Consider the following 14,880-nt stretch of genomic DNA (forward strand, 5'->3'; position numbering starts at 1 on the left):
CTATCGAAAACAAAGGTTTCGCATTAGGAAAAACATGCAGAAGAAGAGCACAAAGGCAAGTGTCAATTTTTCAGATTTTCTGCCCCCCTTCAGCAAAACACAAAACCCATTACAATTTTTTATAACTATTTTTTGGCTCTGAGGGCACCTAACCTCTTTCCTTTTTGACTACAAAAATATATAGGCACTTATACATGAAGTCTGCTTTTTTTCCACATCTGTCAAATGTATAACAAAGTCCAATGTTTCTGTATTATATTGTGTAACTCGTCATTTTTTTTTTGCATAAGGAAAGGATGATATTGGTAAGGCCGGCGTCTAACTAGAGAGAAATACGGGCAAGTGATAGGCGCTAAAACTGCGCATTGCACGCGGACCAATGATTCTTTATGGGTCAGCTCCCATCAGCCGTATATTTCTCGGTCTGTGCCAATTGCAGCAGGCTGCGTATATCAGCGTATTCCTCCAAAAATACGCCAATGCCAGTCAATGGGGGTGAGAAAAATACGGATTACACACGGACCAGACGTGTGACGTTTCGATGTACAAAACTGATAGAGACATACCCCAAGCGACTTGCAGTTGTAATCGCAGCAAAAGGTGGCGCCACAAAGTATTAAGCTAAAAGGGATGAATAATATTGCACGCCCCACTTTTCAGTTTTTGAATTTCCACAAAAATTTAAAATAAATTTCGATCAACTTTACAATTGTGTCCCACTCGTTGTTGATGCTTCACCAAAAATTTACATTTGGTATCTTTATGTTTGATGCATGATATGTGGGAAAAGGTTGAAAAGTTCCAGGCGGCCAAATACTTTTGCAAGGCACTGTATATATTCAATGTGTATATATCTATTCTTTCGTTTGGGTTTTAACCTGTCATTGGGCTCCATTATATGTCCATTTTGCAAGCCAGCAAGAAAATCTCGGCATACGGATACAATACGGATGTCACACGGATGCTTAGATGCGCAAAATACGCGGCCACACCTTGACAATGGATGACATACAGATCACTGTTCAGGGAACATTTCTGCGTATTACGACCGTAAAGTACGGTCCGTATTTTTATACGCTGTGTCTGACTCCAGTCTAAAGCTAAAAAATGTATGCATAATACTGAAAGTCAATGAGGAGACAGAGGCAGACATATATTATTCCTTGGCATGCATTTTCTGCCATACTTTTTAAAATAGGATCGGAAATTTGCATTTTAAGCAGCTATGAACACTTTACAAAAGAAAACGTGTGCATATGTAGACTATAGATTAGCAAAATTTGCAACATAAACAGGGTATATCTCATTGTTATCAACCTTTTTAATGGCTTAATTATTTTCTTTGCCTTTTTCTTCTTTTCACAGTTTCGCTTCTTACTTTTTTTCTAAGTTTTCTTGTCGTATGTATTATCATTGTACGATAATATCACTGTTTAACAACTTTGTACTGTGACATCATTGTGTACATTATCCCTGTACTGTGACATCACTGTGTATGTGGTGCCCCTGAGGCCCCACAAAGTAGTGTAGCAAAGCACCTTCGGCGGCTCCCTGCTTGGAGTGTAGCAAAGCACCCCTTGGTGGCTCCCTGCTTGGAACACGAAACGTGCTGTGAGGTGGGTGGAGTTTAGTTCGCACAAGAGAGCGGGAAGAGTTGAGTCAGTGAGTCAGTCTATTCATTCAGTCAATGAGTGAGGATGTAGAAGGACAGAGTGTGAGAAAGAGAAGATCCCCGGGAGAGGGATGGAAGAAGGAAGTGCTGCAGCAGACCACAATGATCTGGGTCTGCTGGCACAGGAAAGAGACAGAGAAAGGAAGCTTGATTCTCCATTGGGAAGGATTAGCACGGAACGTGAGGAGAATAAGAGAACAAGGACCAGGGTTAGAGGAGAACCCTTTTCAAGTTCTAAGCGCTAGGCCGGGGTCCGGTCCCCAAGGTTGTATGGATACTAATGGTCCTGCAGCAGACACCAGAGGAATAAAGTAGTGACCACTTTATTCCCACACAAGACTTGGGGGCACAACAGCAACATATTAGTGAGCCGGGACTTAGTAGCAAGGAGTCCCCGAAGCAGGCTACAGCTGTCTGCCGAACAAGTAGAGTTCATAGGAACATCTGACAGGAGGAACTCCAGTGTAACTCAGTACTAGGAGTACTTCACTCAAAGGCGCTATAAGAAGAGACGCTCAGAAAAGGCATATGTTGGCGGAGTGTTGGAAAGGAGTATTCCATCTGGCCTGAAGGTTGACTGAGTCCCTGACCCGGAGGACACGGCACGGAAGCAGGCACCTGTTTGTACAACAGACTGTGAGTAAAGCTTTGTAACTACATGCCCTGGTGTCCTCCACTCCATTCCTGCGCCAACCTGCCCAGCACTGCCACTTCCCTTGCGCTTGACACTACACCATCTAAGTGTCACTTCACCTACACTGCCCTGGGACTACAGCCCTGCCTGTGGAGGGCTATAACATCACTGCTGCACCACACCATCTGTCCCAGAGGATCTGTCTGCAGCGTCTGCTTACATCTCTATTGCCGAACACCACAGGTGGCGTCACGAATCACTTATAAACTTTCACCACCTTAAGCACTCTGAAACAACCCCTTTTGTAATGGAGCCCCAGGGCCACGGACCGGGTCACTGCTGCCGTGACAACCCCCCTTTGAGAAGATCAACCGGCCCGGTACCGAGTACCCCACAGCCCTGGTGAGTGAGGGCGCTCCAACTTGGCATCACGAACAGGATGACGAGACCCGATGCCATCGGGTTCTGTGTGCCTAGGACTCAAATCTTTTGGAAAATGTGCAGAAGACCTAATTTGATAGACTGTAAAATGAATGCTAAAAATGGCCGCTGGCGCGTTGAAGAAGGGCGTGACGACATGGGTGGTCCTAAGAAAAGACCGCGAACTGTCCTGGGCTTCCCCTGTCTGAACTTCTATGCGACAACAACATGGCCCACCCCCCGAGGGGTTCGTATACTGGCCTGGTATGGAGGAGTAGGAAAAAGACGCCGCCCCCAGAAGGAGGAGCGGAAGCCAGTGGCGGGAAAAGAGCCGAGGCGGGAAGAACGCCATATTGGAAGGAGAAGGGAGGAGGCCTGCGGAGCGCAAGGAGGTTGAGCTGAATCTCCCCGGCGCAATGGCTGAAGGCTCCGACCCGGCTTCCAGGATGAACTGTCAACAGCTGGAGGAGGAGATTGCCCGGTTGACTCACAAACTGCGGCTGAAGCAGGAGGCGCTCTGACGGAAGAAGTGGCAGCCCGCCCTGGAGGTACCCCAGTTACCGGTACCCACCATCGCTGCACCGGATCTTCCCCAGGCAAACCCTGTAGAGCCTGCGACCGCTGCAATACCACCGGCAGCATCCACTGCAATCTCTCCGTTACCACTGCCGCTGTGTGAAGCATTGGGAGCTGAAGAGGAGGAAGCGGAGGTCCCGCTTCAACCTAGCGTGGCCACGCAGGTCCCACCGGAGACCCCCGCGGACCCGGAGCCGCCATCTGCTCTACCGCTGCCGGCATCTTGACCCACTATCCCTGTGGATACCCCTGCAGCGGCCCACCGTCTCAGGCCTGCACCGGAACCGCAACACCGCCGGGAAGCACCAGGTATGCCCGTCGGCCCTGAAGTTAGGGAAGCCACTGGGTGCCCGCTGGCTACAGCGGCCGGACAGGTGGTGCTAGACTTGGTTTGGGACCGGGATATCTGTCCCCAGGGGGAAACACCTGAACCCCTGACAGTAGTGCCGTGGTCCACAGTGGGCAGGGGCCGGTCCCGGAAGAGGAGGAGGAAATGAGAGCCTGATGCCAGGAGACCCTCCGCCAGCTGGCAGCTGAGCAGCGGGAAAGAGAACAGCGGAGGTTGGCTGTGCTGGGCCCTGATCTGGACCGCAAGGAGAAAGCCAGTGCTGGTCACTATGGGTCCCGGGACTCGGCAGGATGGGGCCAGGTCCTTAATGTGAACCACGAGCGGGGGTTCGGTTTCATCGCAGACCCGACATGGATCTCCGACCTGTTCTTTAGCCGGAGAGATGTGGAGTCTCATCTCCGGAAAGGACACCCTGCTCGAGACCTACAACCGGGGGAATATGTGACCTTCACACGGCATGAAGGGCTCTGTGGCTGGTACGCTTTAAATGTCCGCCGGATACCAGAGGATTTCCTCACCACCTTTAAGAAGGAAAGGGCCTGTGCTTCCTTGGTACCTCCCACCGTGATCACCAAAACTGTGTTGGTACCCACGTCATAAACCAAGCTACGTCTGTACCAATCCAGCGTCCCTTGGTACTAATGACTACCCCAGCTGTACCTCAGGCAGCAGCTGTTTCCAGAATTCCTACTGAAGATCAGTGATTCCTCAACCCATCTAGACACCCAGAGCATCTCCCCTGGAAGAAGTCCAAGCAACCAGCTTCCGGAACCCCAGGAGGGGATAACTAGCCCTAATGTTGATTTAAACTAACTTTTGTTACCCAGGAGGGTATTTGCACCTTTGCTCTTGTTTCTATTTTTTTTTGGTTATCATGTTGTTGTTTTCTTGTTTTCTTCCCAGTTGTTGCCCAGTTTGATTGGCAGCCTTTACACTTGAACTGTGGAGATCATGGACGCTGAGTGATCCAGAACTGCTAATGTACATACTGTAGTTTGCACCTCTTTAGGTGCTTTCTCTTGGTTTTACATAGGAACCTGCCCTTGGAGCAAGGACTACCTCATTATAGGGACATTTCCAGACATGATGGCTGGTCCAATGTCTACTCTTTGCACTTATTGATAATGCTTAGTATTTTTGAATAAGAAACTAGAAAGTGATAGTGTGGAGTGAAAGTATTAATGACAGATTTCATAGGGTTTAATTGAGAGAGAAATACAGTGAATGTTTTACAATGTTTGAATAAAGATGTGAGAATTGAATAAACATATGCAGATGACGAATCAGGCAATAACGGTTGTCACTCCTAAGACAAAAGGAAAAGAAGAGAGTAGAAAATGTGAAAGATAACAGAAAAGATATGTGTTACTAAAGCTGATAGTGAATTTGCTTCCATAGCACTTTAAATTAGGTAGCATAACTTTAGATATAGATAGACAGTTAAATTGTTTGTAACGTTCAAGAAACAGTGCCTCCCACATTGGGAAGTTTAGTATAAGACATAATACAAATGGAGATTCAGTGGTGCTTGTAATTCCAGCAGCAAACACTAAGGCCGGTTTCACATTAGCGCATTTTCAGCGCGCGCACGGCCGGGGGTAGCTCCGCCCCCGATCCGGCTCTCTGCCCGGCGGGCCCGCCCCTTCCTTGTAGCGCCGCCTCCTAGCGGACAGCGGCGCCTGCGATCGGCGCACCCTATCTTTAGCATAGGGTGCGCCGATCGTGCGCAGGCCGTGCGCTAGTTGCGCTTTGACCTGCGCTGCGCACTTTTGACGGTGCGCTGTGCGCGCCAAAATCCGAAAAGTTTGATTTTGGCGCGCACGGCGCACCGTCAAAAGTGCGCAGCGCAGGTCAAAGCGCAACTAGCGCACGGCCTGCGCACGATCGGCGCACCCTATGCTAAAGATAGGGTGCGCCGATCGCAGGCGCCGCTGTCCGCTAGGAGGCGGCGCTACAAGGAAAGGGCGGGCACGCCGGGCAGAGAGCCGGATCGGGGGCGGAGCTACCCCCGGCCGTGCGCGCGCTGAAAATGCGCTAATGTGAAACCGGCCTTAGACACCTGTCACAAGACACCTGTCATATTAGTGTGCGCTTGGAACACTCATAAAGAAGAGGGAAATCTAAAGTAGGTAGTTGTAGAAAAAAAAACAACCTCTTATAAGTGCTCTTTATGTAGCTGGATAATAGCGAGAAAACAGCAATTAGAAATAGACAATTGTATGACCTCAGAAGGAGTGCTTAAGGGAAAAAATATATACATAGATGCTGGTGGCAATCTTAGTTCCAACCTGAACAACCATTAAAAACTAAAAAGGCATGAGTGAGGGTAAAAACCTGAAATTACTGAACAGGTTATATACTGCAGGGTACTTCTTCCCAGTGGTGTAGCGTGGGGGGGCGGTCCGCCCCAGGCGGCACATGTGTGGTGGCGGCGCGGCAGCAGCAGCAATTCCTCTCTGTGGGAGAAGCGCGGAGGCAGTGAGGCACAGTGCAGTGCAGCGGCGGGCAGGGAGCAATCACAGCAGCTCCGCTGCCTGCAAGCGGGAATAGCAGGAGCGGAGCTGCAAGGGTCCGTCCTGCTTCCTGCCCGGAGGCTGCGCTTCCTGTTTGACACAGAGAAGCACCGCTGAATGACGTCATCATTCAGCAGCCGCTGCTGTGTGAGCGAGGAAGCGCGGGCGATGCTGCGGACAGGTGAGAGGAGAGAGGTGGTGTCTGTGTGTATGTATGTCTGTGTGTATGTATATGTATGTGTGTATGTCTGTTTGTGTATGTCTGTGTGTATGTCTGTGTGTGTGTGTGTATGTATGTCTGTGTGTGTATGTATATGTATGTGTGTATGTCTGTTTGTGTATGTCTGTGTGTATGTCTGTGTGTGTGTGTGTATGTATGTCTGTGTGTGTGTGTATGTCTGTCTGTGTGTGTATGTGTGTCTGTGTGTGTGTCTGTGTGCGTGTAGGTTAGCCTGGCCCTGGAGGAGATGGGGACATGAGAAGACCGTGATGGGGAGAGAAGGCCATAATGCCTGGGGTGATGGGAGAAGGCCATGAGGGGGTAATGGGAGAAGGCCATGATGGGGGTGATGCAGAGAAGGCAATGATGGGAGTGATGGAGCAGGCAATGATGGGGGTGATGGAGCAGACAATGATGGGAGTGATGGGGTGATGGAACAGGCAATGATGGGAGTGATGGGGAGAAGGCAGTGATGGGGTGATGGAGAAGACAGTGATGGGAGTGACGGTGAGAAGACAATGATGGGGTGATGGAGCAGGCAATGATGGGAGTGATGGGGAGAAGGCAGTGATGGGGTGAAGGAGAAGGCAATGATGGGAGTGATGGAGCAGGCAATGATGGGGGTGATGAGGAGAAGGCAGTGATGGGGTGATGGAGAAGGCGATGATGGGAGTGATGGGGAGAAGACAATGATGGGGTGATGGAGCAGGCAATGATGGGAGTGATGGGGAGAAGACAATGATGGGGTGATGGAGCAGGCAATGATGGGAGTGATGGGGAGAAGGCGGTGATGGGGTGAAGGAGAAGGCAATGATGGGGAGAAGGCAAGGGTGGGGGTGATTGGGAGAAGGCAATGATGGGAGTGATGGAGAGGGCAATGATGGGGTGGTGGGGAAAAACAAATGATGATGGGGTGGTGGGGGAGAATGCAATGATGGTGGTGGTGGAAAGGGCACTAAATGGGGGTGGTGGAGGAGGAGGAAATGATGGAGGTGGTGGAATGGGCAATGATGGGAGTGGTGGGGAGAAAGCAAAGATAGTGGTGGGGGAGAAGAAAATGATGGAGGTGGGGGAGAGGACAATAATGGGATGTGAGGGGAGGCGGACAATGAGGGGTGTGGGGGATTGGGATGGGAGGAAGGGGGACTTATAATGGCCTTAGGAACAGGGGGAGGTGGAGGAAGACATTATCGTTTATTATTCTAACACAGTCCCTTAGTATATAGTGTACTCACTATGTCTAACACAGTCCCTTAGTATATAGTGTACTCACTATGTCTAACACAGTCCCTTAGTATATAGTGTACTCACTAATTCTGTATAACACCATCCTTAGTTACATAGTTTCCTCTTTTATTATGTATAACACCATCCCTTATTACGTACCATCCTCTCTAGTTATATATGATGCCGTCCCTTATTATATAGCTTCCTGTGCTGTTATGTACAGTGCTGTCTCTTACATAGTGTATTCTTGTTAATTTTGTTATTTACAGCGCCCTCTTTTATTACATGGTCCCCTCTCTTTTTAGATATAAAATGACTGCTGATCGAGGAGCCGGTGACCAAACTACCAGTCCATCAGCTCCTCCATTAGAAAGGAAGCTTTCCCATGCTCCATCAGCCATCATTGCATTATACAGCCAACAAGACAGGGCGGTACGTAATAAAAAACAGGGCTCTATATAATCCAATATGTAAGGTCTGTGACATTATTAAAAATTATTATTAAAAAAGCTATAGGTCTTCATCCAGCATCATCAAGGTAATACATACATATATATAGAGAACTGCAAGAAGATGAAAGTCTAGAAATAATAACAGCAGAGTTAGTAGCAGACTAAAAATTAGATCTTTGAGTGTAGTGTGGGCTCTTCGGATGCTTCCGGATTATCAACGACCAAAGGGGCGGCAAATTTTTTGACCTCCCCGGGCGCCACAAACAGTTGCTACGCCACTGCTTCTTCCTATTAGCAGCTTAAAAACAAGTCAAAGTTAATTGTTTCTTGTTTTCAAATTTCTGCTGATTGTGGTCCTGGTGGAATAGGGCACAATTCCAAGTTTTGCTATTGGGCTCCTTGGTTACTTATGCCACTAAAAGTATATAACTACAATCTTACATTATAAGCCCTGGGCTGATGTTTATAAAGAAACTGTAATCTTCATAGTTTATAAAGTGAAAATCATCATAGTTACTGATAGGAAGTATTAATACTCAGTATCTGAGATTCTTGCCCTTATAGATACATGTATTGTGAAAGAAAATTATAATTTATCACTTACCAATATGTGTAATAATAGGCGTTTATCATATACATATATATCACTTTTCTCTCTTCTTCAATTTCCAAATCGCAAGTCAAGATGATGATCTGCTGTGCACACATGCTCGGTACTTTGCTCATTATTAGCTTTTACTACATTGTGCTTTTATATACTTTCTACGCTCGGGAGATGATTGTTTGCTTGTTTCTATCAATGTCTGGAAAGCATGTATGACAGCCCCAGGGAGATTAATTGTGAGAAAACAATAAGGATTCACTTTTAGACATTATTTTAATTACCAATTTATATAGAGACCTGGATCAACAAAGCAACTAATTAATTATTTGTATTCACAGAGAAACTGACCAATAGGTCACATTTGGGAAATGGACAAAATGCTGCCGAAAAAATATTTTTGTTACTTTGGCTCAATATATGTACAACCAAAATGAAGGGAAGCAGCCCGATGGGGATTGGTTATTTCACTTGTGTTGGACATTTTTTAATTCCTAAAATATGATACTTTCAAGGGCATTCTAAGCGCATAAAGTAACAGAAAACAGGGCGATGTGATATAGCATATTTCAAAAGGTATTATGTAAAGTATATGTGGCGCTGAGTCACTTCTCAAGGACAAGTCATGAGTCAGGATAATCGAGGAGTCTGAGGTCTAAAGCCAGGAGGATATGTCTTAAACAGAGGGAAGAGACAAAGTCGTAGTTAGGTAACGGTCCGAGGTCAAAATACTGGGAGGATAACGGATCAGAGCAAAGGGGTTAAACAGATGCATGGTCAGAACAAGGTCCAAAGTCAGGCAGTGATACATAAGCCAGCAAAATACAAAGTACAGAGTAAACCAACCACACTTGTAGTTGAAACTACGGCTGGCAGCTATCTGGGACTTCCAGCTCAGTTAAATAGTTGAGCAATCAAGGGAATCGGGAGCACCTGATGAGAGCTCAGCACCTCACAGTCTCAGAATGGACTGCCGAGCTGTCAATAAAAACACAGACAGTTCAGAACACCGCGGCACTAGACTGGACAACTGAGCTGTCAATCACTACACAGACAGCTCAGCACTGAAGGGTGGAATCCTTACAGTGTATTTTTGTATTTTCAGGATATTCAGAAACTACTGTATATTGTCTATCTTGAAATCCACTTTAAAGGGAAACATCACTGAATCATGAATTTCTCATAATTTTTTTCCTGGGACAGAGAATCAAACCACTGACAATAAAGGATTGCAGGCATCTTATCTCCTCCTTTCCCTGCACAATGACCTCTGCACAGATCATAGAGCAAGTCCATTACACACCATCATAGAAGTCAATAAGTGATCTTCAGAGCACAGGTTCCTATTATTGTCCATGTGACTGCAGTAAAGCGTATCTGTGAATGCTGGTAAAGGGGTTGTTGACTACTAAAAATGCCTTGTTAACTGCTTCTCACTCCATCATGGAGAAAAAAAGGCATACTCCTTCCTTCATCTAACTGCAGTGGCCACTGATTGACTACAGCAATCATACAACAAATATGTCATGTGGGGGTCACGGTGCTGGTCTGGGAGGGTAGTAGGCAGCATTTTTTTATCATATGATGAATTGTGGAGTTGTTAAAGGGGATCTGTCAGTAGTATGAACTCTCTTAAGTCATGTACATGGACATGTAGGTCATAGGAAGCGGCATAAAATGATACCTTGCTATATGCAATCTGATGGCTTATTCCAGAGAAATCCATGTTTTACTTAATATGTAAATGAGCTGTTAAGCTCTATGGGCAAGATGTAGATCTCCCTGAGAATCCAGAACTACTTTAAATGAAAGGGGCATTACCAGAGAGCAGAGGGGAGGAGAACACACTGCTGTGTCAGCGTGATATTGGTGGAAACAGGAATTACTGACAGGAGTGATCCGTGAATGATGAGCTGATACAGATTGGTGCCAGGCAGTTCTTAGCCCCGTTCACAAAAATAATAAAAGTCCTACAAATGCCCAGTCCCTCCGATGCCCAGGGCTGCCACTAGGAATTTTGGGGCCCCATACCGGCAAAATTTTCGGGGCCCCATTGAGACTCCGTCCAGGCTCCACCCCAGCCCTGCCTCCACCCCTCGAACTGTCCACAGTCAAAAGATTTTTTAAGCTGCCATCACGACAAGGTAGACTCATTTGGTCGGTCCCTACTCTACTCTAACCTATTAAAAACATTTTTTTAAATATCCAATACAATTTAGGTAAATTTTTTTTTATTTTTCAATTTTTAAAATGACCAATAATATTACATACAGGGTACAAATACCACAGCACCATGACCAGACAGCATATTGCCACCACATAGTGGCCTATAATACCACATACAAGGAACAAATACCACCGCACCAAGTCCAGACCACCTATTACCACCACAGTGACCAAATAATATCACATACAGGGGACAAATACCACCGCACCATGTCCAGACCACATATTACCACCACATAGTGACCGAATAATACCACATACAAGGAACAAATACCACCACACCATAACCAGATCACATATTACCACCACATAGTGACCAATTAATAACACATACAAGGAACAAATACCACCACACCATGACCAGATCACATATTACCCCCACATAGTGACCAATTAATAACACATACAAGGAACAAATACCGCCACACCATGGCCAGACAACATAATACCACCACATAGAGACTGAATAATACAATACTGATCAGTAATAAAAAAACACAATACTAATGTCACCATAAGTCCATTATACACAGGAGATCTGTACTTAGTATGCAGTGTCTGTGTACAGGTAATACAGTGATTACGGTGACATTATGCACAGGAGCTCTGTATATAGTGTATAATGTAAAGGTACTGCAGTGATCACTGGTGACATTGTACACAGACCATTGTATATAGTATACAGTGTGTAGTGTCAGTGTACAGGTAACACACTGACTCACCAGTGACGTCTCTAGGTGAAGTCCTTCATTTTTGCTTTTACTCTTCATCCAGCACAGACCACCGTCACTTCTTCCAGCCAGGACTCGTCTCTGCAGGAAATAACAGTTATCTAGAGCACCGCTTGCAGAACACATTACTTATTTTTTTCCAAAATTCTAAACTACACCAGATGAAGAAAAAAGGCGAAAGTGTTGCTCTGCACAGTAACTGGACCGCCCACCCATTTAAAGCAGTATCCTCAAAAAATAAAATAAATACATCACTGCAGTAATAATATTCTTTAATTAGCCCCTATGGTAATAATATCCCCATCCTGTCTCCCCATATTTCATTCCTGGCTCCAGCCATATGTTCTCCTATCCTGCCCCCATGTGATGTTCCATCCTGCCCCATATGATCTCCCCATCGTGCCCCATCTGTCCCTTGATCCTGCCCCATCTGTCCCATGATCCTGCCCCATCTGCCCCATGATCCTGCCACATGATCCTTCCCCATCTGTCTCCATCCTGCCCAATAATCCTGCCTCATCTGTCCCATGATCCTGCCCCATCTGTCCCATGAGCCTGCCCCATCTGTCTCCATCATATCCATCCTGCTCCATGATCCTACACAATCTGTCTCCATCCTTCCCCATGATCCTGCCCCATCTGCCCCATGATCCTGCCCCATCTGCCCCTGCCCCATCTGTCTCCATCATGACCCACGATCCTGCCACATGTTCCTGCCCCATCTGTCTCCATCCTGCCCCATGATCCTGCCTCATCTGTCCCATGATCCTGCCCCATCTGCCTCCATCATATCCATCCTGCCATGATCCTAAACAACCTGTCTCCATCCTTCCCCATTATCCTGCCCCATCTGCCCCATGATCCTGGCCCATCTGTCTCCATCATGCCCCATAATCCTGCCCCACCTGTCCCATAATCCTGCCTCATCTGTCTCCATCATGCCCCATAATCCTGCCCCATCTGCACCATGATCCTGCCCCATCTGCACCATGATCCTGCCCCATCTGTCTCTATCATATCCATCCTGCCCATAATCCTACACCATCTGTCTCCATCCTGCCCCATCTGTCCCATGATTCTGCCCCATCTGCCCCATGATCCTGTCCCATCTGTCTCCATCATATCCATCCTGCCCCATGATCCTACACCATCTGTCTCCATCCTGCCCCATGATCCTGCTCCATCTGTCCCATGATCCTGCCCCATGATCCTTCCCCATCTGTCTCCATCCTGCCCCATAATCCTGTCCCATCTATCTCCATCCTGCTCATTCTGTCTCCATCCTGCCCCATGATCCTGCACTATCTGTCTCCATTCATAGAATCATAGAATCGTAGAGTTGGAAGGGACCTCCTGGGCCATCTGGTCCAACCCCCTGCTCAAAGCAGGATTCGCTAAATCATCCCAGTCAGATGTCTGTCCAGCCTCTGTATGAAGACTTCCATTGAAGGAGAACTCACCACTTCTCGTGGCAGCCTAGATATTTGTAGACAGCTATTAAGTCTCCTCTCAGTCTTCTCTTTTGCAAACTAAACATTCCCAAATCCTGCAACCTTTCCTCATAAGACAGGGTTTGCAGACTGGTCACCATTCTGGTCGCTCTTTTCTGAATTTGCACCAGTTTGTTGATGTCTTTTTTAAAATATGGTGCCCAAAACTGAACACAATATTCCAGATGAGGTCTGACCAAAGAGGAGTAGAGGGAAATAATGACTTCACGTGATCTAGACTGTATGCTTCTGTTAATACATGCTAGAATTGCATTTGCCTTTTTTGCTGCTGCATCACACTGTTGACTCATATTCAGTCTGTGATCTATTATATACCCAAGTCTTTTTCATATGTGCTGTCACTTAGCCCTATTCCTCCCATTCTGTATATGCTTTTTTCATTTTTATTGCCCAGATGTAGTACTTTGCATTTCTCCCTGTTAAAAACCATTCTGTTAGTTGCTGCCCACTTCTCCAGTTTATTTATATCTTTTTGAATCCTCTCTCTCTCTTCTCTAGTATTAGCTATCCCTCCTAGCTTTGTGTCATCAGCAAATGTAATCAGTTTACACTCAATTCCTTCATCTAAATCGTTGTTAAAGATGTTGAACAATACAGGGCCCCATCTGTCTCCATATTCCTGCCCCATGTCTCCATCATGCCCCATGTCTTCCATCCTGCCCCCTGTTTCCATTCTGCCCCCCAAGCTCCATTCTGTCACCCTGTCTCTATTCTGCCCCCTGTCTCTATTCTGGCTCCGTGTCTTTATTCTGCGCCCTAGTCTCCATTCTTCCCCTGTGTCTCCATTCTTCCCCTGTGTCTCCCATTCTGCCCCATGTCTCCTATTCTGCCCCGTGTCTCCCATTCTGCCCCATGTCTCATTCTGCCCCGTGTCTCCATTCTGCCCCCATGTCTCCATTCTGCCCCTTCTCCATTTTGCTCCTTATCTCCATTCTGCTCCCCGTGTCTCCAATCCTGACCCTGTGTCTCCATTCTGCCTCCGTGTCTCCATTCTGCCCCAAGCAGGATGGAGACACATGGTCCATGGCGAATGTGTCTTCATCCTGCCTGTGAAACATAGTGTGGTTGCCTCTTTCAATAAAAAATAAGAAAACTTTTCCTCTCACATGGTCGCGCTCCTGTGGCGATGATCCATCCTGGTGTTTCAAACGTGCACTTGCCGGCGAATGACGATGACGTAATATGCTGGTGACGTGCATGCTGACATCACTGCCAGCCTCAGATTGGCTGGCGGGCCCGCAAGGCAATAGAGTAACTTAACCTGCTTCTCGGACGCAGGTTTTAGTTACTGCACCGGAGAATCCTGCTGCGGCCCGATCAGAAGAAGAGACGGGGCCCGAAGTGGGCCCGCTCTGCTGACCGGGCCCCATACGCCAGGAAGGGCAGTAATGTCCTGATGGCGGCCCTGCCCATGCCCCACCTCTTTTGGCGAAGCTTGCTGAGAATCATGTAAAAACAGCAAAGGTCATAAAATTGTTGCGCAACTTCCAATTTGTACAAGAATTTTTGCAACATTGCATGTATATATTGATATAAATAGTTTATTCACTAAACACTAAAATACCACATCCTAGATATCACTGAATTTAATATTCCAGTTTCAAATCTTTCCTCATTACATAGTGGAATGCATTGAAAACAATGAAGCATAAAATTGATCAATGTAAATCAAAATTAATATTCCATGGATGTCTGTATTTGGAATGATACTCAAAATCAAAGTGAAAAATAAAATTACAGGCTGATCC

This window comes from Dendrobates tinctorius, unplaced genomic scaffold, assembly GCF_039654945.1.
Source record: "Dendrobates tinctorius isolate UK_male_01 unplaced genomic scaffold, ASM3965494v1 ptg000059l, whole genome shotgun sequence".
Lineage (NCBI taxonomy): Eukaryota > Metazoa > Chordata > Amphibia > Anura > Dendrobatidae > Dendrobates > Dendrobates tinctorius.